Genomic DNA, 26,182 nt, shown 5'->3' with positions numbered 1-26,182 from the left:
GACTGCACCAAGATGCAAATACAGGTCCACAACATGACTACATTATTTATCACAGGGCAAACTCCAGCCTGCAGGAAACATCCCTGACATCAGACTCTGCAGGCGCCTCCAGGAGCCACCAAGACTACCAGGAATTTTTTTAACAGAACCTCAAAGGGCAAGGAGAGCCTAGAACTGATTCTGGAGCTTCCTAAACAATCCCAGGATGGTAAGGCAGAGGTAGAAATGTAGACAGTCTGCCACAACAAGCACCAAAGCCTTGCAGGAGCAAAATGAACCCTAATCTTTCTGCAAGGTGCCACAGTTCTAACTTACAGGTAAGACAGCACCAGAGACAAACAACTGCTGCTCTTTTCAAAGACTTGAGACTTAAAGGCTTGGCTAGCAAAAGATTTTCTACCCCTTTTTTATCAGACACCATTTTCTGTGGGATAACACAAAAAGGTTCCAACTTAGGTGATTCTTCAAAGGACTTCAGGGAGCACCTGGAGATCTTGCAAGATGCTAGACAGTAACACCAGGGCATGAAACACCTACACTGCAATAAGATCACCTCAAACAGGATGTTCCAGCTTGGACATACAATTAAATGGACATACAATTAATTGTTTTGCACATGTGTACAAAGACTTTGTGTGCTTACATGAAAACTCAGCAAATTAAAGATGACATGAGCTACAACACAGCATTTTTCTACCTATGAGAAAGAATCAAACCACTGTTGCTGTAACTCCTTTTCCCACAATTTAAAAGGGTTTCTGTGCACCTTCTTTGTGAAATAGGCTGCATAATAATTACCTCATCACAACATTTAACAAGCACTTGTCACACTGCACTGCTGACAAAGAAGAATCACTAAAACTTTTCCTCTCAAAGCAAGAGGAAAAGACAGAAGCAAAGGCTTAGTCACTTCTTCACATAACAGAAGTTTGCTGAGCAGTTTACCAAAAAATCAAGACATATTATTTCTCAAAGCAAAATAACACATTGCACTTGGAAGATGTGTGCTCTCCATACTGAACAACACCTGTTACATACCTGAAGGGGTTTCTTGAGCAAGCCAAGTCTCCCCAGGTGGTAATTACACTGATCAAATCATCCCCACACATGTTGTAAAAATGGAAAGCAAGAAGTAAAGGTAGTCTTAATGGATCAACAGCTTCTTCTGATTTTATGCAGCACACAAAAAGAATAAACATGGAAAACTCTGGCGATGCATTAAGGCAATTCTTACACCCAAACAATTTGATAATGTAACACTGCATACCAAGCCAGTTTTTTCCATAAATAATGATTTAAACAGAATACTAGTCAATTCACCAAAAGATATCAAAGATATCCCTTTATTACAAATGATCCAAGTATCCCCCTTGAGGCTATGGCTATCAGAAAGCATTTAGTTGGCTCTCCAGCCAATAATTTTCCGATCTGTTTTATTATGAAACTGTAACACATTTTCAATAACTTGTAGCTTTGCTATACAGAGCAACAAATAATTTCCCAGAACCCTTTGGAAAATCTGACACACAAAATAATTCTCTAGTCAACTTGTGTATTATTAAGCTGAAAAAAAACCCCATATATCGGATCATTTGATCACTGGAGAGAATGGCAAAGTATTGGGAGCTTCAGGACAGATGGACGAACTTCAGGTCATATAAAACACTACCAAGGCTGTATTTGAAGAAAAATGTGAAAGTTTGTGAAAGCGCCCCGGGTGAAAATACTTTGTGTTGCTAAGAAACATCATCCCTGATGATGGATGAATTAAATTGTCTCAGTTAGCAGCCAACTCCAGGCATCCCTCGTTTATTAGGAGAATGTTTTCTCATACTGGTAATTTATTTCAACAGCTACATTACAAATAAAAAGCCCTACCTTAAAATGAAACTGAGAATTTCAAACTTGCATAATTAATGCTACAAAACAGAAGAGAGTTTACATCTCGAACAGAATTTAATAACTAACATCTAACAATGTAAACTCTAAAAATGAATATTAATACATCCAGACTATTAAGAACTTATTTTAGGACTGTCTGCAGTGAAATATACTGTTCAGCTCCCAAAATTACTCTATGTACAATCCAGTGGAGTACAAAACTCTTCAAATATTTCTAAGCACCGAACATTAATCAATAATTAATCAATATTCAGGTAATCAAATTTTAAACATCATAGAGAAAAGCATATTCATTTGTCATATATTGTTATGATGACAAAAAAATAAAAATTATGCATGAAAGAAATCATGCAAACCACCTGCTTTGGTCATATGGATATTGTCTTAATGTTTCATCTAGTTATTTTTTTAATGTCTTACTGTTTCTCTTGCAGGACAGATTGGTGAACTTAGGGCAGTGAATCTCTGCTTTTCTGAAGTGTTTGCTGTTGAACTCCCACAGACCATACCTGCTTTGCCTGCCATGCACTGCCCTCAGTGAGGTCCTTTCAAAGGCACAGATGGAACAGGGGAAGGCCTCCAGCTTCTCTCTTCCCACCAGCTGCACACCAGGCCAGAGGAGCTCACCTGAAAGGAGAAAGAAGAGCAAGCACATCTCACCTGGCACAGCCTTCAGAGCAGGACACAGCAGGTGGGGAGCCCCAATATAAGAACAGTCCCAAGGTCAGGAAGAAGCCCCATGACTGCTGCTCAGAGATGAGGGAAAGGGCAGGGCTTCCTTCACAACCCAGAGAGGAATATGCACAATTTTATGCCACCCAGAAACCAACACAATTGTTGCACGGAAAACAAACCAAATGCAAAGACCCATTTTCCAAGAACACAGTTGGCAAAGGCGACAGTCATTAAAGAAAATGAATTTTCATTTGTCTGATGCCAAGGCTTTGGGGTTTTTCTTCATAGTTACTAGATTGTGTTCTGATGGAGGTTTCAAGTTACAAGTCCCAAATTTTAGGCCTACAGAGTCCAATTTAAGGAAAAAGGTGGAAAACCCTCCATAAACTGCTCTTTGGATCGCATCACAGTTTCCAAGTCAGAAATTACCACACGCAGTTACATGCCAGTAATATACTCAGCTACTCAATACACAGAGGCAGCCACAGAGGCTCTTCATCCCAAATAACCCCACCATGGAGCAGAGTTACCACTGGAGAGCCTGAGGAGAAGTATTTAACAATGATACCAATTTGGCTGCGCTAGAGGAGATGTGTTTCCTGTGGGCCTAATAAGGAAGAGCTTTACAATCTGAGCAGAAGCCTTTCAAAGCCTCAGAGGACATGTCTTATCTGCACCACTTCTGCTCCTGGAATCCCAGAAATCCTGAAGACAGAAGGCAGATCAGACTGCAGCTTTCCTGGGCACAGATGTTGCAATCACATCTGCCTTAACTCTAAGCCACAGTCCTTGTGCCTTCCCAACTCTGTTAGCATCTCTTAGTTGCTTTGGTTTTGGAAATGCCAGGGCAGAGGATAAAACAGTGTTTCTGATCACATCAGGTGAAGTAAAATAACAACATAAAAGAAAAAGATCTGCAGATTATATTCCAAGCAAGTAGCAAGGAAGAAAAGGTTTTGAAGCAGAAAGATTTCTTCCTCTTCTCCCTTGTCTACATCTTTCCCAAAATACCACTTCAAATCTTGAGATCTGATTGATCAAAGCTTTTTGGGTTTTTTTAGGTGCACATCTAGCAGCCATGAAGAATGACTATTTGTGGGTCAGATACAGAAGTATAATTAAAGACAATTTTTACACACCACTCAGAGAAACTGAGTCACCCATGACTGCAGATCCATGTAAACATTCCTCATGATTTTTTTCAACTTACCAAAAATCCCCTCTCTGAACATCTATAGCTCCAAGACGTCAGATTTGATTTGTCCCATTTCAGACTGCTCAAAGAAAAACAGACAGAAAGAACCAAGAAAAGCAATGGCTCCAAAGACAATGAGGGAATCATAGCACAACACAACCCTTCTGTGCTCCAGCTCCAAAGGCTGGGTCTGCAACAGGGTACAGGTTGCAGGACTCTGACTATAATAAACTTCCTCTCGGCATTTTATAAATAAACCTGCATTTCAGTGCAGGATTATTTAATGTTTTTATTTATTACTTGATGGACAATATAGTTACAAAATTTGGTAATTGCAGAGTTAGAATTGAGAAGAGTGGGACTAAGGGATTAACAGCAACACTGAAACGAGGGTTTTAATACTGAACTGAATGCCAAAATTGAAAAATAATTCCAATTTACAATAATGATAGGAGCATCATATGAAAAAGATGGTAAGATTTATTCTGTTCATCACTGATGCTAAGATTGTACATTACACTCAGGTTTCAATACAGATGTATGAAACAAGCTCAAAAGAAAACCTAAACAATCTGGGAGAGTTAAATAGGGAATACAAAAAAAAAAAAAGTAAAGAAAGATGAGACCAGCTTCAAAATAGGTTAACAGCAGCTACAAGAATCATTCCCCACTACTGCAATATCCACTGCAGAAAAAAAAAAGAAAAAAAGCTTAACAGGTTGGGAAAAAAATAGAATAGTATTAGAGGAAATATGCTACCTCTAGGGATAGTTAAACACAGGATCAGGTTATGGAGGGGTTACACAAATCTCCACTGACTGTTTTTAAGACCTGGTAAGAAGAACATGTCAGGAATGGCCTGTACGTCTCTCTCTGGCCTGACACTGAACTACACACTCACACATGCAGCACAGGGCCTCAGCAATGACCTCCCAAGATCCCCGTTTTCTTTCCTAAACTTAAAGGCTGCACGAGTTTAGGTTCCTGCCAGGCAACTCAGCAGGTGACCTGACTGCTCCTTAGAGCTCCAAGCAGGCTTTTGATATCTCTCTTTTCTAAATAGCCCAGGCAGGCTGTGATTGACAATTTTCTCTCACATGAAGCATGCTACCTTAAATGTGGAGTACTCGGAATGATCCGCCAGGGAAATAAAGTCAAAGTACAGAGAAGGCAACGGCAACTGATCCCAGGAATCCAGTCCTGGGAAGGAAATCACAACTGCCAAGCTGGGAAAGGATGCACAACCCATTAGTATCTAGAAACACAGACAGTTATATTTTCTTTTCTAGCACCTCCAATAAATAAGTCTTAATAAAAAGAAGTATTTAACAAAGTACTTAGAGAAATAAAGAGGGAAGGTTTGACGTTCCTAAGCTTATTTTCACAGCGGTATGAAAGGAAATGAGGTAGAGTCAGAGCTAATTCTCCTTATATAATTTCACATGGAATGATTAGTTCTGCCCCAACAGTAACAGCTTTCCAGAGGGTCCTACTTGTCGCCAAGATTGCATACAGATGCTCTAAGTGTAGCTTCCTTATTCTCCACTGACAACCAACTTAAAAGGCCAATATAATATTCATTTTACTATAGAATGAAATTCACAGCATGAATAGTAAAATAATGTCAGAACTACCATGAAACTGCAGTGGCGTGTTGGAGGCTGTGACTTTTAAAAGTTTAATCACAAAATGCATTCATGGAGAGGAGCAGAGCAGCTCTGTGCTTCAGCCACATCCCCTGGCCACTGAGGATGTGCAAAAGCTGTGGCTGGACAAGGAGAGGGCAAAGGCCCAGAGCAGCATTCGTGTCACACGCCCTGCTGAATATTTTCCTTTAGAAGGCAGGTTTCAATCAGTACTGCGCTAATGCCCCCCTCTCTTAAGCCTGATTAGGACAGACATTCCACATGCTGAAGGTGCTACAATTCCTAAGTCACCTGGGTCGCTTCTGGGTGAAATACCAATTACTGGGAATTCATCTCAACAAGGCCCACAAAAAGAAAGCCCTGAAAGACACCCCTCAGCCCAATGGTGAACATATCACACGGATAATCCCAAAACTCCTCGCAAAAAAAACCCCCTTGTAATAGGTATTACTACTCTTATAAAGCACTGCAGTGCTTTGTGTTTAATCCTTGAATAGACACTAGTAGAAAAGCCATACTCAATTCCAAAATTTCTGCTGCAAATTCCAGCTCAGCTGCTATTATTCCTGGCTTTTAAGGGATATATATATTTCAAATATACATCATAGTAAATTTAACTATCAATGAACAATTTAGGTCACATGCCAAAACAGCATGCAAAATAATAGCATACAAACTTTAAATGTGTGTATTTTGCAGTTTTTAGCACAACCATTTGTTTTACAAAAGACCTACAGATTAAATACAAAATACACTATTAGTTTTAGGCACAAGAACAACCAATTTTTTATGCCTTGCCTGAAATAATGACTAATTAGGCCAGCACCACCCTGCAGTCATTTCCATAAATCTTGCCTTTACACTTAAATCACAAGAAGAAGAAAACTGACTTAACAACAACAAGAGCATATTTCTCATTAAAGTTTTCTTAAAGCAAGATCAGGACAAGAAATTATTCTGTGAAGTCAACAAGCTGATGTTATTGATATTTGGAGAACTTTAACTCAGACTCAACAAAAAGCTGCACTCAGAAATTTGCTGTATTAAAACTGCAGTCAGCCAGGGGAAACTTTCAACTGGGAAATCATGAAACACAGAATTTCACAGGATCTTGATGGATTTCTTATAAAGCAAAATAATCTCACAGCATATTCCTTGTGTAAACCTTGAAAAGAACCAGAATATAAAAGATGCAATATGTTCAACTACTTGTTGAATTTTTGTTTTTGAGCATATTTGTATGTAAAGGAAATATTAAAGCAGAAAGATACATAGGAAATACAATTCAGATGAAATGAGGAGCTGTACATCAATTAAGATTTTTGTTCTAAAATGATGGGAATTACAGTGCTTCTGAGAAATCACTTGTTTAATTATATACACTAGGCAAGATACTTATAAAAACACTTCATTTTCATAATGCAACAGGGACTTTATTTCTATTTTACTTACAAAGGTGTCACCTGGTAAATAAACACCAATAAAACCAAATCAAGATTTATATAGTCACATATTCCACAATAAGGTTATTAACACACAACTCTGACATTAGCTTTTTTTCCCTACCCCAAAACTGATTGGAAAGAACAGGAAAAAGTGGGATATTTCTCTAGGAGGTGGTCTAGAAATGGAGCTAAGCACACCACCACTGCTCTGGCTAATCATCCATCCTGAGTTTTAAGCATTCCCAACTATTTCCTTTTGCAAGTACACACAAAGGTTTGTAGTATTCTGCAAGTTCTTCCATACAATGAGTTTACAACAGGTCTGTTTCTAATATGTGTATTTTATTAAGCTTTAGGAGGATTAACCAAGATTCTCAGTTCTTGAGGAAAATAGGGCATGGCAACAGCAAGGTCCCCAGCCTTCATTCCAATGCACTCGACTGCTGAATCCTGCCAGGGTGAGTCATGCCCAACATGGGACACGGATCCCATCCCAAGAAGGAATAAAACACTGCATCATGTTAAATCTGCATCCAATTACTTAGGTGTGAACTCAAAGGGCGTGGTTTTATCTCAATGACAGCTTCTAAAAACGACTGTGAAAGAAATCTTGCACTCTGGATGGTGTTTTACCCATCCAAGACCATGACCACCACACATTTCCAGTTGCCAGAGGCACGGCCAAAGTGATCTTCTTAAGAAATACTGTTGCACCTCAAAATAAAAAACATTCCCATGGTATTTAGGGCAGTTCCATACTTGTACCACTGAGCATCAGTAACACAGACAACCTGCTGCACAAACAGGCACTGGCTGCCCAAAAATAATCTTGGAAAAGTGAAGCCACAATGGTACACTGCTGTAGAGCCACAATACATACAGATGTTTTCAGATACAAAACTAATTAAATTCCCCTTTTTTGGGTCACCCTAACATTTTTTCACAGCAATTCAGCATATTACATATGTAATACATTTTGAACATTTGATTATATGCAAACTTATATACACAAATATTTAAATCAAAGTTGCTTATCCAAGATCTACTTACTTTGGGATTTATGTATCACAACTGTTTGTGTTCTTTGCTTTGACCCTAAAAAAATAATTAATCAGGGGAAAACATACAAACCACTCTTAGTGCCTGGCCTTGCCTGTTTTCCTCCAACTTCTGCATTTCATCATTAGTGTTACATACTTCACTGTTAATTTTAGACATTCCTCCAGTTCTCATTTCGACATCAAAGAACTACTCATGCCCAAAATACCAGCAATCTGAAATACTGGCTTCCCTACTTATTGTCATTTATAACATGAAAAGATCTTTGATTTCTTGCCTACAGGAAACACTGCTGATCAAAAATAAAACATATATATGCTCCCATGAATTCCTATAGATGGGGTCCAGGATTTAGGATAAGGGAATGGAGACGTGGCTTTCAGATTTACATTTCCTACTCTGCCTGGCGCTTCACACGTTTATTTTTACTTTCACATCTGACATGCAGCAATATGGCCAGCTAAGGTGCACGTTTAAGACATCCATTGATATAAATCCATGGAGAAGTGAAATTCACACCAGGTTCCGTGTCCTTGCAGCACTCAGGTCTCGCTTCCCCACCGATAACTGCTCCACTTATGGATGGCTAGGGGCAGCCCAAGGCTGGCTCTCCACAGCCCCTTGTTAGCAATTCTGCCACCAAAGATTAAAATTATTTTCCTGCTTTACAAACTTGGTAGAGATCATTTCTCACATACAAATGAGGAAAAAAAATGGTAGCTGGATTTTTTTCTTTTCTGAAATGCCTGCTACATGAGTTCCTAACAGCCTGGAGTTTATATTTAGAGTTTGCTCTTCACTTTTGCATTTTTTTTAATTAAAAATAATAGTACATTACACAACTAATTCCAAACAATGAGAGACTCACTGTGCTCAAGTCAGCAAGTCATTTGCTTTAGTTTTGATAGTACTCCCACTGCACAACAGCTCATGTCTCAAGCAGTGGAACAATCAACATTAAGATGCTGCTCTTTATTCCAGCACCATAAAATAGAATCATTAAACAGTTCAGGTTGGAAGGAAACTTAGAGATCATTTTATTCCAACTCCCTGCCACAGGCAGGGACATCATCTACTAGACCAAGTTGCTCCAAGCCCTGTCCAGCCTGGCCTTGAATACTTACCACTAATATAACCAAGAATAACTCTCAAACCACTAGAAATTTTCAGTTTATTTCCCTACAACAAAACAAAATTCTCTTCACACGGGACTGTATATGTTACATTTGTGAACCCAACTTTTACACAAACAGCAGTTACCACTTTTATTTAACCAGGTAGCATGTCAAGTCTATGCACAAAACAATTGGAACAGCTAATCCAGGACAGTATTCCACATCAAGTATTTGCTCAACAGCTGAGGAGAAATGCCTTACCCCCATGGCTCTCCCAAGCTGCACAACATGGGATTGTTTTGCAAAAATATATTCTGATCTTGAAAAGCCAAACAATGAGATGCATAGATATTTACATTCTTTTCTGTAGTTATATTCCAGCTTACAGACAGTAAGAACTGAAATACAGCAAATGATGCCAGAACTACTTGCCCTCTCTATGTCAGGAAGTGCTTGGTGTTATCACAGCTTCCAACAACCATTCAGGTTTTGCACAAGGAGTTGATTCCAGGAGCCCTGAGTGAAGGCAAGTACACTAAACATGTGCTGTTCTGATGATAAAATCACCTGCTTAGACACTTCCACCAGTGCAGGACATTGGTCAGACACCACAAAACTTCCCTGCCTTGATCAAAAGAGAAAGTAACCAACTCAACGCTGTAAATTGGGAGAGAGGCCTAAAATGCTCAAGGCATGTGGCTCTGAGCTATGGGCTCAAAGCACTTTGCAGTCACAGAGTGCAGAAAACATTTATAAAAAGCTAAACCAGGAACTTTTTTGTTTTCATATTCTCAAATTTTATTGAGCAGAAATGTTTGAGGATAGTTTATTGCTTTTACCGGCCACTCTAAAGTGGGCCTCCAGCCAGCCAGGTCTTTAAAATATGTCTATATCTTTGGTTTTAAAACAACATTAAGGAAGTTGTATAATTTTTACACCGGAGTCTGAGTGACTTAGCAGCAAAAGCGACAGGTTTCAGCTGTAACACAGGCACTTTGCAAGCTGTGGGCACCACTTTTGCAACAGCACCTGTTGCAGGTGGTATTGTTGCTGATGTGAGGGGTCCACAAGGGTTAATTAACAGGTGTTTAACTCATGGCACATCCCAAGAGACTCAAACTCAGGTGTACCAGAAATCAAACTGCATTTCATCAAGGTGAGGGAGGAATTGGGTGCTCTGTTTGTAAAGCACCAGCACCTCGAGCTGAGTTTTCTTGCTGGGTTCCACCGTCACTATCATTCATTAAAGGGGGAAATTAACCAGAAAGTTTGTAAACAAGTCAATTACAAAACATACTCGTGTATTGCTACAACTGTAAACAGCAAGGTGTTTACACTATATTGAAAACAACCTTCATTTTCTTATACATACACAAACTCAAAAAAAACCCAGGACTGATTTAAAATCCTATCTCCCCTTTATGCAACCTGGACTCACAGTATTTAAACTGACTTTAGCACACCTAGACTTTTAAGAAAGGAGTAAAAAGACAAGGCAAGAATACACTCGATATGAGGCCTTGAAAGCCTCAATTAAAATTCAATATTGTACTTCGTATAGAGGCTCTTTACATAAAAACCCTGTCATGGTTTGGATTTAAGGTTAACCAGGTTAATAGAATCCAATAAAATAGTTCTATTGAATTATGCCAAGCCATTGTTATAACCCACACTGAAATCTGCTATTTGACTTTACCTGACTATTGGGCTCAACTCTGAACCGTAAATTAAGCCTCAAACTACTTCCCATATTCCTTTAAAAAAACACAGTACATCCTTTTGCACCTTTAAAGGTTTCTCTCCTCCAGTCTGCTACTCCAGTCATGTGTTAAAAGATTTGTGCAGCCCTGCCAAGTCCCATTCATCCCAGACACACTTTCCTAAAGTTGGGATGTGTTTACAAAGTATATTTAAGCAGCTCCTCTGCTGCAAAGTGTTCTGTTCCAGGGCATACTTAGCTTATAATAATAAAGCCGATTTCCTAAAATCCACACGTTTCGTACAAGTAGTGTTTTTAATGTCTCTGTTTTCCTCCTTCTTAAAAGCTTGATGGAACGCCAAAGCTAAGGGTGCAATTTCCCCGGATAGCTTCACCAGCAGAACTGCTCATACGTATAAACATTTTAATTTTGCTACTTGGAACCAAACCGGATTCAGATTTTTACCGCTCCGTTTAACTAACAAACAGCAGCCCCTGCCCTGCACACCTTGCGTGCCAAAACAAAAGGGCAAAAGAAGAGAATGTCTGTACGGAGCAGCCTCCACACCGGCACCGCGACCGCCCGGGCCCGGCCGTGGCTGCGGCGCGGGGCCCAGGCCGGGCCAGGCCGCGCTGCCGAGGGCCCGCCCGCCCCGGGAAGGAGCCGGGGCAGCCGCGGCCGCTGCCCGCGCTCCGGGCCCCGCCGGCAGCCATGTTAGAGCGGCGGGAGGCGGCCCCGCCGGTCCGGGGAGCGGCCCCTGCCCGCCCGCGGCGCTCAGGGCACGGCGGGGCCGCAGGTGCCGGGAGCCGCGGCGGGCGGAGCCGGCTGCTCCGCTCCCCTCCGTTCCTCTCGGCTCCCCCCGCCCAGCGCGGCGGGACTCGCCCGGAGTCCTCTCCCGGCCGCCGGTCCTGCAGCCGAGCGCCCGCCCCGCTGACCCCTTCCCTCCCTCCCGGCTGGCGCGGGCGGCCCCGCTCTCACCCCACCCCAAGGGCGCTCACCTCCTCCTCCTCTTCCTCCTCCTCCTCCTCACTCCCTCCTGGAGACCGTCGGCACCGACGCGCCGGCGTCCCGGCCCCTCCCTCAGCTCAGCGCCGGCCCCCCCTTCCGCCCCGCCGCCCGGGGACCCTCCCTGCCCGCGGGGACGGCGGGACGGGCCCGCCGGGAGAGCCCGGCTGCCGGAGCGGGGCACGGGCGGCAGGAGCCCGGGGAGAAGCGTTGGAACGGGAAACGAACCGCGCGAGGAAAGCGCCGAGCCCCTCAGCAAGAGTTTTGGGAGCGGGGAGGGGTGGGAGGAATGAATAACAAGGAGTTCTGCACCAGGTGGGCTAAATAGAAACAATAAGGAAGAAGATGGTTTTCTGGGAGAAGTAGCTGAAAAGAGTGACAATCAGGGCTGGTGCCAGTTAGATGTGAGTAGGAGGTGTGTGTGCTTTCAGTAACTCAAGCCTTCTCAGGTGTTGCAGCTCCTGGGAGAGGCTGAGCAGGTGTTATCTTAGAATCATCATAGATTGCTAAAATGGTTTGGGTTGGAAGGGACCTTAAAGACTTCCTTGTTCCAACCTGCTGCTGTGGCCAGGAACACCTACTACTAGACAGGTTGCTCCAAGAACCATCCAGCCTGGCCTTGAACACTTCTAGGGATGGGGCAGACATAACTTCTCTGGGCAACTTGTTCCAGTGCCTCACCACCTTCCCAATAAAGAATTTTTTCCTAATATCTAATAGAAACCTGTTTTCTTTGAGTTTGAACCTGTTCCCCTGTCACAGTAGAGTGGTCTCGTCCCATTTTTCCTGTAAGTTCCCTTCAGACTCTGGAAGGTCACAATGAAACCACCCCAAAGCTGTCTCTTTTCCAGGCTGGACAATTCAAATTCCCTCTGTCCTGTGTCACTGGAGAGGTGCCCCATCTCTCTGACCAACCTGGTTTCCTCCTTTGCAGGTTTAATTGTTACAGGCAGGTGTATCAACCCTCTTATTGCCCACACTGAGTAACAAACCTTCCCAGCAAAACTATTTCAGAGGAGAAGTGTTTTGTCACACTGGCTCATTTTAGCATGGTGTTATCTCTGGTATGTAGACAGAAACTTTTTTTTTCTCTTTTAATAGGAAGTCAAAATGAGTAACACCTAATGGAGTGACAAAGCAGAATTTCCAAAGAGTACAGCTGTGAGAAGCATCAACACCAGTAACTTGAGGAATTATGTTTTTTGTTTTTTTTTTCCCTACTCTGGTTAGTCAGTGATTATGAAAGGGTGACGAGAAGGCTGATTTGCATGATAAATACTCTTAGGATAATGCAGTGTTTAGTTTCACAAGTTCTTAGGTTCAAAAATCCTGGTAAAGTTGTTTTCCAATAGCTTTCCACTGTCCTGTCCCTCTGAATTCCTGACACCGCAAAGCTGTGGAAATGCGAAAACGTCACAAAGGAGACAGTTCTTCATAGGTTTTACCTAGGCAGAAATTGTAAGACCTGAAAATCTTTTAATATTTATCATGCCCATTATAAATAATTTTATAAGGTTGTGTCTTTCAGACAGGGTGACAGATGAGGAGGCCTCCAGTCCAGCTGAATAATTTGCCCCTGGCATGTGCTGGAACGCAGACAAACAGGATGTTTTATCCCCAATTTATGGATAGAAAAATTGAGGCAAGGAAGTGAAGGCATTTATTTTCCAAGTGTAGAAGCGCTCATTTGTAAGCAGGCAATTTAGGCCTGAACTTTTTTTTTCCCCTTTTTTTGAGGAAAAGGACCATGTATATACAGTTCCCATTGAAACTACACTTGAGGCACCCAAGCAGAAAGTCTTTGGCCATACTCTTTTGGGGTCCTGCAGCCCTAATCCCATGTTCTAATTGGCCAGTAATCTGTGGACAGATATTGTAACAGTTCCTTTAGAATATTTTTCTACTTCTCACTCATTTGCATACTAATGGCATAAAAATAGGCACTTCCTGCCAGTAATTAGTTGGAGCCCAGAATTTAAAGAAAGAAAAACACCACAGCATTATGGTAGATGGATGGTACTGAGGAAGCTGCAAAAAAGAGTCACTTCTCTGGTGCTCAGAAAGTGCCTTTAATTTAGAGTTCAAGGCTGGCAACTCTGTTACCTCTGTGTGACAGGGATTAACTGTTTGCTTGGCCTAATAACTTTGCTTCTAATGAGCCCTTCTAACTTTTTTCATGGCAAATCACTCGATCTGTCCTGCGCCCAGGCTCGCTGCTGTAAAATGTTTTTCCTTTTTTGCCTTTTTCCCAGAAGGAATAATGCTGGCAGTGAAGTCTGTGAGTGGAGTTCCTTGTGGATCACCATGACTCAGACCAGCACAGAGGCTGCTCAAGGGTTTCTCACCTAATGAGGCACTGCGGAACCCATGCCACATCAAGTCATGTGAGGTTCTAGGTTAAAAGAGCCCTTTAGGAGCTGTGTGTAAGTATGGGGTTATTTGACTTCTCATATGTAGGCCGTAAACTTGACTGCAAACCAAGCTGATGATAGCTGGAAATTTTCCTCTTCTGATGCAGCAACATATTGGGTTTATATGATTCCATGATCCATATAATGGAATCATGGAACAGTTTGGGTCAGAAAGGACCTTAAAGGTCATCCAGTTCCAAGCAACATCAGTGAGATGGTGAAAGTTTATTTTGCTGCTTTCATTTCCCTAAATTCTTGAGATCCTCAGTGCATGGTGCTGCTGGAGTGAGTCCAGCAGAAGATACAAACATCATTGAGGGGCTGGAGCATCTCTGTTCTCAAAGAACCAGGGGATGGCTCCCATAAAAGGGTGTTTATGCTGCTTAAGACTGAAAGCTGCAATGCAGAGTAAGTGTTTGGTTGCCCTAACAAGATCCAGAATCATAGAATGGCTTGAGTTGGAGGGGACCTTAAAGACCATCCAGTGCCAACCCCTCCTGTAATGGCCAGGAACGTTCCACTATCCCAGGTTGCTCCAAGCCCCATCCAGGCCTGGTCTTATTAGGGATGGGGCAGCCACAGCTTCTCTGACCACTCTGTGCTAGGGCCTCCCCACCCTCACAGGCAATAATTTCTTCCTAATATCCAATCTAAACATACCCTCATTCTGTTTAGAACCCTTCCCCTTTGTTCTGTCATTCCAGGCCCTTTTCCCCAGTCCCTCTCCAGCTCTCCTGGAGCTCCTTTTGGCACTGGATGGGGCTGTAAGGTTTCCTTGGAGCCTTCTCTTCTCCAGGCTGAACAAATCAGCTCTCTCCATTTCTGGAGATGCTCCACCTTTCTTACACCTTTTATTTTGTCTTCCCTCCATCCAGCCCACTTTGTTGCTAATCTTAATGTCAACCATGTGCCAAACTCTCTATTACATTGTGCTGAACTTAGAAGTGAAATTGTGTCACTTTTTTTTTTTTTAAATCTTGAAAAGCAAACCTTGTGAAGCTTGTATCCAGCAGAACTATAGTGCCAGAAAGTATTTGCCTGAAAACTTTGAGACTGTAGCTTATTAAAGCACAGATCCTTAAGATGATTGGGTCTATTCCATTAGTAGATTTATAAAGTGTGCAGACTGGATAAACAACAGTGACAGCTTGGGGAAGTGTATGCACCTGTTTATTAAAAAGACGTTAACAAGGGCAAATCTAAAATAAGAACATGTACCACAACCCAATTTTCAGCAAATTTTTATGCATGCCTACACTTAAGGTTACCAATGTTATTGGCAATTTCTCTCTCTCTTTTCTCTCTCAGAAGTACACGGCAACTGATGAGCACGGAGCATCTGTGGCAAAGTAAAAAAACACCGTCTTCAAATTTTGAGGAGCAAACATGACCCTTTCGTTTTCTACTGTTTTCCACCCACATTCAGTTAGTGTGAGAGAAGAAAGAAAATTTAGGAAAAAAAAGAAGCAGAAATATTTTCTTTGCAGGGAATGTATTGTTCTCTAATTCACAAGCAAGCACTTTCATCACCTCTGCTTCCATTTTGCTCTACATCATAAGTGACAGCGAGTTTTCTGTATTTTGCTGGTATAACTTAGAAGGGGTCACGATTCTAAAAGTTCTCCTGCAGAACTGAGTCTTCTGTTTGGATGTATGCAAATTCTACAGCGCTTATGCCACTTGTACTTTGCAGATAGGTATAAGCGTATGCAAAAATGGAGATTATATGTGTACATGCAAGTTTTCAGAATTAATCAGCCAAGAATGTACAAAAACTACAAATGCTTTGCTGAAACTTGACTCAAAATAGATTTATGAATTAGCCTGCTATAGCAGCTTTCACTCAAGCTTGCTAAATGCACTCAATTTTTATAAATAATTAATAACTTTTAAGATCTGCACGATGATGGGGCTTGGGGCAAACTGGTCTAGTGGAAGGTGTCCCTGGCCATGGCAGTGGCATTGGAAGGAGATGGTCTTTAAGGTCCCTTTCAAATGAAACCATTCTATGATAACACTATTGCCCCAGAAAAGCATTTTAACAATATATCCCAATCTTGGGAGGACCTGATGGTACTTTTGTATATTCAAAATTGCTGTATTGATGTTTTTTATAAGTATAAATTGTCATTGGTCTGGAGCGCCACCAGGATTAGCTCTTAATCCTCAAAGATATGTAAGTGCTACCACCTCCTTTTTAGAGACTGAAAACAGGAAACTGCATGGGTTAATAACTGAGTAATTAACTAAAATTTAGGCTCCAAACTTGTCAAGTGTATTGCAAGCAGTCACAAACCCTTCTTGGAGACACCTTCATGTCAGTAGTTGATGTGAACATTTTTGAAGACAAATCCAAGCCCTGGACTTGCCTGAGTGTTTCAGAGTATGGCCAGGGTACAGAATAGGTCCCTCAAACACATCTGATTATTTCTGTTATTATGAACTGAAGCAAAGGGTCCTGGAACATTTCTCACAATTCAGCAGGAAAAAAAAATGCAATGTTTTACTTCAGTCTACCTTTTACTAGAGCTGGGTACAATAGGATGTGATTATTTTAGGAACATTAAAAATATCTACTATCTTCCTCCCATGCTAGGTAGAATAGTAGTCTGAAGTAGTTTTGCTTTGTAATTTTCTGAAACGAAGAATTCTGACTTAACCAAACCTCTTCAGAAGGAAGCTGGCTGATATTATCTTACTTCCCTCTTTTCTTATTGTGGAATTGTTGAGAGAGTGCCAGTTGTTGCTACTTGTCATCACAACTTTCTAGTCCATATTATTGCTCGTTAGAGGCAATAAATGTTAACCAGCAGACTACTTAAAACTGACCAGTGTGCAGAATTTGAGTGCATACGTAACAAAATGAAGACATTGGAAATCTGGGTTTGCACTCATTAGTTGCACACACACATAATACCTACCTTCTGAAAAACAGTTCTCCTTTATTTGTCTTCTTGATATTTGTTCAGCAATTTTTTAAATTTTTTTTATTTCTTGGATATTATACTACTCAAGGGAATTAATGTTTCTCTTTGAGGGGATTGCAGCAAGAGTTGTGGACACAAGGTATGCCAGAAATGGGAAAACTGGGAATGGCAGGATGAAATACCAAGGATGATGATCATTAGGATACTTTTGTCCCACATGCACAGTAATAAGGTTGTATAAGGTACCAAGGTTGCTGAAGTGGGTGAATGGATCCTGGGGCTGGTCCAGCAGACAGTGGATGTGTTGAGGGATGTGCAGAGGGCTCACTTACTCTGCTGTGAGCTAATATACAGCTGATTCCTCTCTGGGGGAAACTTCAATTCTGGGTTTCAAAAGGGACCTTTTCAGTATTCCTAATGATATTTTTGGCTACAAAGCCTGGCAGTCTTATAGAGTTGTTTGGGACACTGACACCAAAGGAGTGTAGCCTACAGAGCTAAAGATTTTATACCAATGCAAAAGATTTTATACCACTGCTGCCCACTGCTCAGAAAGGCAATGGTATAAGTACCCCCCAAAAAAAAAATCAAGCTCTGAGCTGATTAACAAAGCTGTTTGCTATTATGGACAAAAGCAGCAGGGAGAAAAAAAAAAAAAAAAAAAGGAGAGGAAATGGGCTGTATTACTGTGAGTTGGCACAGAAATGAAATACCAGGCTGCAATTTATGTATAGTAATTGTTCACGAAGCATTCTTTGGGTTTTGATAGTGACTCATTGTGTTCTTTCTGACCTTTGATGTACAGGATGGGCTGCTAGAAGACAGAGGAAGCCACAGTAAGAATATAAAACTTTATTAACTTAAGATTTTGTTGGTTTGTTTGCTTTTTTTTATTATTGCTCATTGGTAGTTAGTATCTCTGGAAAAGACAAACAAAGGCATTTACCTTGAGCCCTCATGGGTTTTGCCATCTCTCCCAGGCTTTTGTAGTTGAACAAACAGTTGAAAAATAGCTTTGGTTTTAAAAAGGAAATTTGCTAAACAATTGGTTGCTGACGTTGATTACTGAGTTCTGAAAAATAAGATAACTGATTGCAATACTATTGTGTTAGTAGCCCAGGTAATAGGCAGTATAAGCCCTGTTCTATACAAGACGCAGAAAAAAGTTATCAAGAAGATATTCTTCTGAGTGAATGTTTTATGTTTTAAAGAAAATTATGGAAAAAAGCTTCCATAGAGTCATCAGAGTAGACACAAGAGGCTCTTCAGCACCGTTAAGTTCCATTATGTAAATCCACAGTGATGTAAGCCAGACACTGTCAAGTTTGATACGCCCCAAATTTGACCTAATTAGCCATTTGGTTGTTACTTTTTTCAAAGCTTGTGCAACTGGGCTCAGTTGAGGATATAGATGCTAATTGAACACGTAACCTACAGGTGCTAAAGGATCCTCACAAAGGAAGGCCTATCCTATTAGGAATGCAAGTCAAGGCCCAGGGTCATCAGCTCGGATGGTGGGGATGGGAAAAGAAATCCCATCTACAGCTCTCTTCACATGGCCATGTTATTTCCAGGAGTGAAATTCAAATTCAGGGTAAACCAATGCAATCTAATAGAGATTTGCCAACTGGAGCCACTGGGCTTCAGGGAAGGAGCACTGCTTTAAGCTTTAGAAAGCTGAGACTCTATGAGGCAAAGCCTGAAGTGGTTTATCCTACCCCCAGTAACAAACACATCCCTGTGCAAGCCACAGATGAAATTTTCTCTCGTTCACTGACCCACCATGTGATCTGTAGGTGCCTACATGCATGACTTGTTCCCGTTTTGCCTTTCACCTTTCCCATCCCTGTCCGTGTGCCTCCAGCCTGAGATCATCACCTTTACACCCAGGTCCTCTTCCCACTCACTTGCCAAGACTGCAGTAACCTTTTGTCATGACTACACCTTGGCCCAGATGCTGCAGTGTAAACACTCTCTGCTGTTTCCCTGCAATGCCCAAACCAAAATGAAATGAGATAAAAAGAGCTGCACAGCCTCTGAGTTTCCTGGCTTTTATCTTTTTATACCAAAGCCTTTGTGTTAATTTTGCATAGCTATTTTTACATGAGGAATAATATCCTGAATTACTGCTATCACGTGCACTTCAGAATCCCACCTCACCATCCTCAAGTCATCTGGCAACCTGATAGTGTTTCCTGCTCCTTCCCTCACATCAGTGCTGCAGAGAGCTTTGCTAAAAGTTTCACATCTGAAAAAGCAGATGATTTGGCAACACCTTCCTATAGATATTTTTTTTTTGCTTAAAGAAGTGTGCCTGTCTTTGAGTAAACTTTTCTTTCCAACTGTTCTTTTTTGTCAGCTTGCCAGCTCAACTTCTAGTATTGTTCTGCAGAGATTGCTGTAAGGAAAAATGAAAGAGAAGAGAAAGGTAGAGAACTGGGGGAAAGGGAAAAAGGGTTCAAAGGGCATTTAAAGCCTGGGGAGCCTAGCATGGAAAGGGAGATAGGCTTAGGAAACAGGGAATAAAATGGTGGAATGAGAGATAAAACAAAAACATAAAGGATAAGGGATTAGAGAGATAAGGAGTTCAAGAGATGAAATGTGAATAAAGGAAAACAAGAAAAATAAGGATGAAAGGAAAGAAGTGACAGGAGTAAGACATGTAAACAATTAACTAGAAAAATATTCTGTTTATTTTAGTGAAAGAAAATTATAGTATCTTTATTATTCTCTGGTTTACTAGTTCAGAGGAATTTTTCAAGCTAAGAGCTGACACTTGGGTAGTATTACTGAACAATGATAAATATAAGACTTCCAGTTGTTGAATTAACCCATTCTGAATTTCTTTAATTAATATGCCATTCAGACAGCTAAAATTTGGGTGACAAGAACAATAAAAAAATATTAACCACTGCAATAGAAGGTGCAGATCTGGAAGAACTCATTCCAATATTTGCAGTTAAATCCATCAGCTCATTGATAACCATTCCAGAGCAGAGTGGCACACTGAAGATTAATACCGGAGATGAAGAGAGCAAAAATATTTAAAAGCTGTGCTGGGTTCAAGTTTCTGCATTGCCCACTGACCAGGAGAAAATTGCTCAAGATCACTATTTTTCTGTGAAAGTATTTCACTAATTTTTTTTTCCCCTAAGATATTTATCATAAAGTGTTATCAGGTCTCAGTTTCTGCCTGAGCTGTTCACATAGGTCACATAATGTGGTGGAACCCAGATAATAATGCTTGTTTTCCCTTCTGAGCACATATCATCAGGAAGCTGAATTTTTGTCAAACCCACTCTGCTTTTTTGGGTTTTCTTTCACAGAAAGATTTTATATTCCTACAAGTCTAAACTCATAATCAAAAAGGCCTAACAAAAAAACCCACAGTTTTCGTGCTTGACTCTGGGAGTGATCTAAGTTAAGGCATCATCCCTCCCTCTCCACTTCCCTTAAATTTGCGTAAAATGGTTCAGATGTATAAAGAAAATATTCCTTGAGGTCAGTTACTTGACATATACTTTTTTTTCTGTCCATGTAGCTCCAAAGGCTTCTGAACAGGTCTCAGGCTGCTGTGAAGACACAGTCAAGGTGTTACACATCCCTTTTCCTTACACTCGATAGGACAATCTCCCAACAGGATTTCTTCCCCTGGAGCATCTACAGAGAAGAGGAAATGAAGTCTCTAATGATTGCCAGTCCCAATTCTGGTGCCATCCAGGCCTATTAATTCTGTCAGAGGGAGAGGAATCTTAGGATTTAAAGGTTTGTTTCAGTACAAATCATGAGTTAGTCGATGGAAAACTGGATTTACTTGAAAGCAACAAAACCACATTAAAACAACCCTAAAACAACCTTGTTCCAACCCTGTGAACCCAAACTGAGCAGCCTAAAGCACCTAAGAGCCATAGGAGGCAATTTGTGTTTACAGAAGGACCCAAGCCTTACGTCCTCTCCTGAAGTATTTGAGGTATTGCAATGAGAAACCATCAGTAACAAACAGCAATTTAAACATCCTAAATTACATTGTGCAAAGTCTCAGCTTGCCAAATGCCTGAATGAAAAAGGATGTGGAAGATGGGCTCTCCTTCATTCTAATTCAACCCATATTCTGAGAGTATCTGTTAAAAATAGGACATTTTCTATTCCCTAATAATAATAATTTTCCATAGACAGCTGTTGATGTGCCCATAAGTTCACAATAGCTCTTTTTGCAGTGGATTGTAATAACAACTTCTTCAACTCTGTCTTTGAATTCAGAGCCGTACGAGCTATTCACAGCGAGCACTTTAATCAGTGAATTTCAGCTTTTATTCTGACTTTGGTTTGTTATAAATGCTGCATGCAGACATTTGATATAAATAAACTTTGCCCCAGTGATTTGTTCACAACATGTTTTCGCAGAGGAGTTTCAATATCCATTATTACCATTGCACAACTGCTCACCTTGGCTGACCAGGGTTGTTTGTTCTGGGAAAGAAGCAGTCACTGAGAGGAAATCCATGTCGTGGGGCCATGATGGTCTGATGGATAAGGTGTGCTCAGTTTAAGGCAGGAGGAGCAAGATCACAAGACTAAAGAGGTTTTTAGGACTATTTTAATATTTCCGTTCCTGTTCCCTTGACTCAGACCTTGCTTGTAACATCGCTGGGAGAACAAAGAGGCCACTTGAATGTTATAGGCTGAGGTCAAATTGAAAATTAATGATCTCTTATCACATTCAGACAAAGCTCCAGCTGCAAAGGGTGGGGTTGGGTGCTTTTCTGGTTTATTTAATAGCCACTGAATCAGGGCTCTGAACAGGGCTTGCCTAGTTAGAGCTGCAAAAGATGAGCTCACATGCCATTTTCTGAGTCCCTCAGCCATGCCCTCACCAGAGCCTGGCCTGGCAATCCTTTGCATGGCTGGTATCTTCCAGGAGAGCAAACGGAGTGCAAGTTTAATATCTTAATGAAACAAATGTCAGGCATTTGTTTTATATGAATAAAACATCTTTGGCATAAACCACAGCGAAAAACAAATTCCAAAAAGGTTGTAAATCAGAATTCAGCTTTCAGGGCGCTAAAATGTGTGTGTGAAAAATTATGCTGAAGAGCCAGCTCTATCTAAACTAAATCGTTTGGCAATGCCCTGTCAGCGCGGGAGAAAATGGATGTAATGTGCACATATGCACGAGGAGTGACTCAGAATGATGTGCAAGTGTTACTGTATCTACTCCAAAAGAAATACCTGGAAGTCAGGAAATACGGCTCCACGGTTCAGCAGATTTGTCTGAGGATAGATGTTCTGGTTTTGAAACTCTGGTTTTTCCCCAGAGTGCTGTAAAGATGTCTCATGCAAACAAATACAGTCTGGGTCAACCGATATCTCTGGGACTATTGCGCAAAGTATAGTTTTATTTGGTATTTATGGGAGAAGAGTTTCAGGAGGAAAACATGCCTGCTGGCAGCTTAAGGACCAAACAATAGATTGATATCTGCAGGTCCTGGAGCAAGACCTGTAGCCTAAACATACACATATTAATCTGTGTGTAAGTCCAGGCATTTCCTTAAGTAGTCACGACAGTTTAATTGCCTATGAATATTCATATAAATGAGTTTTGTTTGGAAGAAGGGCAGCAATCTCAAATACTTGTACCAATCTCTATTCAAGCGCAGAAATCATCTGAAGTCTCCGGTTTCCTGTTTATAAGAGTTTGGGCTGCCCAGACAAAACACAGCAGCAGGAACAATAGCACAGGGCTTGGATGGCTCTTACGGCACCTCTGAGACCAGATTGTCTCAGCTAAAGGTAACATCAGTCCGGTTTACAGTCCCAGAGCTGGAGCTGGAAACCTCAGGATGACCTGGTGTGTGTTTGTAAACTCAGTGCTCCAATGCAGAGTGAAAGGGCACCAGAGAGACTTAGAATGGTGTGGGTTGGAAGGCACCCTTAAAACCCATCTACTCCAACCCCTGCCATGGGCAGGGACACCTAGGTTGCTCCAGGTTTCTCCAAATCCAAAGTGACCTTGAACACTTCTAAGGATGGGGCATCCATCGTTTCTCTGGGCAACCTGTTCCAATGCCTCACCTTATTCATAGTCAAGAATTTCTTCCTAATATCTAGTCTGAATCTACCTTCCCTTAATTTAAAGTCATTATCTCTTTGTCTGTTACTACAGACCCTACCAAAATATCTGATCCAACCTCTCTTGTAATGCCCCTTCAAACACTGAAAGGCCCCACCCTTCCCCACCATTACCCTGCTCTATTTTAGTGTTTATAATAGACACAAACTGAAACACAACCTTGGGGCAGCTTCTGTCGAGCTGTTGGTCCTCAAGGGGGTTTGCTGGGATAGGGTGCCCTTTGGAATCCTTCCAGGAGGGAAGAACATATTTTTCCAAAGACAGTGTTGGGCCTTTGTGTTCATTTGCTGGAAAGGAGTCCTCCTCTGTCAGGTAGAGTGATTGAGGTTTCTTGGAAAACACCGATGAGGAGGCTTGTGCTGAGAAGACAGAGAAATGATGGAGGACCTTGCCAGAATAGCAGATCAGATAAAACTCTCTTGGTCACCATGGTGAGGAGGGAATTCAGCTCAAAGAGAGCAGCAGACTGTCTCCCGCTCACTAGACTGTGATGCTCGGGTTCATCCCACTGAAGGGCATCTGTGAGACAGAGCTGAGCACCACTCAGGAGCTATTACGTAGTAGGTTGCAGTGCTGGCAAATGTTTTCAATTTTTTCTCAAGTGCCATTTATATCTGACTTTCCCATGTTCTTCCCTGCTGCTAGCCCAGTGTAAACAGCGCGGGGTCGTACAGGAACCACTCTCCCTCTTTCCAAAATGGTAATGCTGGGGATCTGAGGATGACTAATCTCTCCTGTTTACAGTCTGCTAGCTGTTTGAATCCTAACATAACTTAGATGACAGGGTTTGGGAGACTGGAGAATTACATGTTGCCAAGCTACTCAGGAAAATCTAAAATGAAAAAAAAAAAAAAAAGACTTTTCATGAAGTGTCTGGTAATTTCCCTCACTCCCTGAAACATCACAGGCTGTAGTTCTCATATCCTGCTCTTCCCTCTATGTTTAAGAAACACCTGATATATTCATTTTACCCATCTAAGACCTGGGACCAATTTCCAAGGTGCCTACAAGAAATGAAGAAGAGAAAGGAAGCAGAGATAGCAACTAAATCATGCCCTGGGCCCACTAAACTTTAAACAGCTGTATTGGTATAGGAAATTTCCCATAGAAATTCCCAGATTGGGTACCTAGTCCCTTGTTCACACCTGTAGCATCTATATATAACTATATAATCCTCATACATGTATTTTTACATATATATATATTATATTTAAAACCCAGCTGCATGTTCACTAACTGCCTTCAAAGCCGTCCTGTGAGCCCTTAAATTGTCTCTTTAAAAATCCTATTGCAGTTACATACCACTTATTTCAGCCTGCATTTAAGCCCATTAAATAAATCAGAGAAGATTTACACAATTCCACAAGTCCTTTTAATCATAAGAAAGATACAGGCAGAAAATGGTCGTCTGTCTGTAAACCCAAGCTGAAAAAGTTATATCAGAAATGAGGTGTAAATTTTTAAGATTGCACATAATTCAGCTGTTAGAACAATTTAACATTTGGATACTGCACATGGGATGTGGGATAATTTTTGTCACTTGAAGTCTTTGAAATTGGAAAACTTCCTAGGAGATACGTTCCAAGTCAACCACAAGTGACTGAGCTGCAGACTCAATAACTCAAAATTGAGGTGGATTGTGTGAATGTCTGTAATCCACCCCACACAGGATGGCAGGCTGGAGAACTGGGATGGCCTCAGAATCTATGAAAACATTTTGCCTTTTCTGCTTGGTGTTTCAAAAGGAACTGTCACAGCTCAATCAATTAATAAAAGATGAAAAAGGTGCAGCAAATAAAACTGCAGTCAAAGATTGAAGGTGGATATACCCTACAAAAGGTGAAGTGAATTATAGCAATTAAATAGAATGATCCTGATCAATTAAATAATGAATCACATTCCAAAGCTGATAAAATTTTTATTTGAGATTCAACAGATGAAATAAATGAAGAATTCAAATAGCTATGGAAGAACATAAATACCCAATTTGAAAATATATTCAGCCAAGCAGCTGTCATAGTAACCTTTGCAAATAAAAGTGTTATAGAGGAACTTTACCAGGGAATACGACACTAAGTGGTGTATTACTTCAGGAATCTGGCACTATTACTCATCTTAAACGGGAAAAATTTGACAAGAATGGGAGAATTCAGCTGTGCCAGCCTAGCAGGTGTGTGGGAAAGAACGTTTTCAAAGCAAAGCCCACAGTGCACTTCAGTGTTGTGCCCTTTTGGGGCTCCCTGAAAAGAGTTTTATCTAATGGCATCTATTTTGTACCAGCCAGTGACTTAGCAAGTGATCTTTTGACTCATTTCTGGAAAAAATTACATGCGGCTGTTTATGGAAGTTGTTAGTGGAACAAGATCTTTCCTAGACCTTACTTGTCATGGATTTTTTTTTTCTTTTTGGCATAGTAAACTAAAGAGTGTTTTGTGAATAGTGCATGATATATTACCGAGTAATATAGAAACATGATCACATCATTTTCATAGAACTGCAGAATCCCAGAAGGGTTTGAGTTGGAAGGGAACTTAGAGATCATCCAATCCCATCCCCTGACATGGACAGGGACACCTTCCACTATCCTACGTTGCTCCAAGCCCCATCCAACCTGGCCTTGGACACTTCCAGAGATCCAGGGGCACCCACAGCTTCTCTGGGCACCCTGTGCCAGGGTCTCCCTAGGGAACAATTCCTTCCCAATATCCCATCTAACCATGCCCTCTAGCAATGGGAAGCTGTTGTCTCTTGTTCTGTCATTCCATGCCCTTGTTCAAAGTTCCTGTCCAGCTCCCTTGGAGCCCCTTTAAGGGCTGGAAAAGGAAGAATATGCAGAGGAGATACAGGGAATTTAAGCTGAAAAGCAACTTTAGCTACACTGTCATGTTTAAAAGCTAAACCAGGCCTTGTCTTGTCTCCATCTGTGCATGGGAATGAAAAGGCAGAAAAATCTGCCTCTCTCTAGGAAACTA

General features: G+C 41.2%; 1 protein-coding gene and 1 long non-coding RNA gene across 11 annotated transcripts in view; one reads left to right on the top strand and one right to left on the bottom strand.

Moving 5' to 3' along the window:
- Window positions 1–11,998, bottom strand: part of GTDC1 (glycosyltransferase like domain containing 1) — a 274,478-nt gene extending 262,480 nt beyond the window's left edge. For 8 of the 10 annotated variants that reach the window (XR_012581891.1, XM_074547860.1, XM_074547859.1 and 5 more), the window contains exon 1: window positions 2,412–2,535. The gene's annotated coding sequence lies outside the window, so the exon portion shown is untranslated. Of the gene's footprint in view, window positions 1–2,411; window positions 2,536–11,735 lie in introns of those variants that run through there. The other 2 variants (XM_074547857.1, XM_074547858.1) reach the window with 1 other exon arrangement.
- Window positions 11,489–17,786, top strand: LOC141730412 (uncharacterized). Its single transcript, XR_012581894.1, has 3 exons — window positions 11,489–12,057; window positions 13,995–14,165; window positions 15,462–17,786. It is a non-coding gene; the product is annotated as an uncharacterized LOC141730412 (long non-coding RNA).
- The last annotated feature ends 8,396 nt before the right edge of the window (window positions 17,787–26,182 follow it).

The sequence above is a fragment of the Zonotrichia albicollis genome, chromosome 10, assembly GCF_047830755.1.
Source record: "Zonotrichia albicollis isolate bZonAlb1 chromosome 10, bZonAlb1.hap1, whole genome shotgun sequence".
Lineage (NCBI taxonomy): Eukaryota > Metazoa > Chordata > Aves > Passeriformes > Passerellidae > Zonotrichia > Zonotrichia albicollis.
Note: the sequence above shows the minus strand (reverse complement) of the source record. Positions and strands in the feature narration are given on the sequence as shown.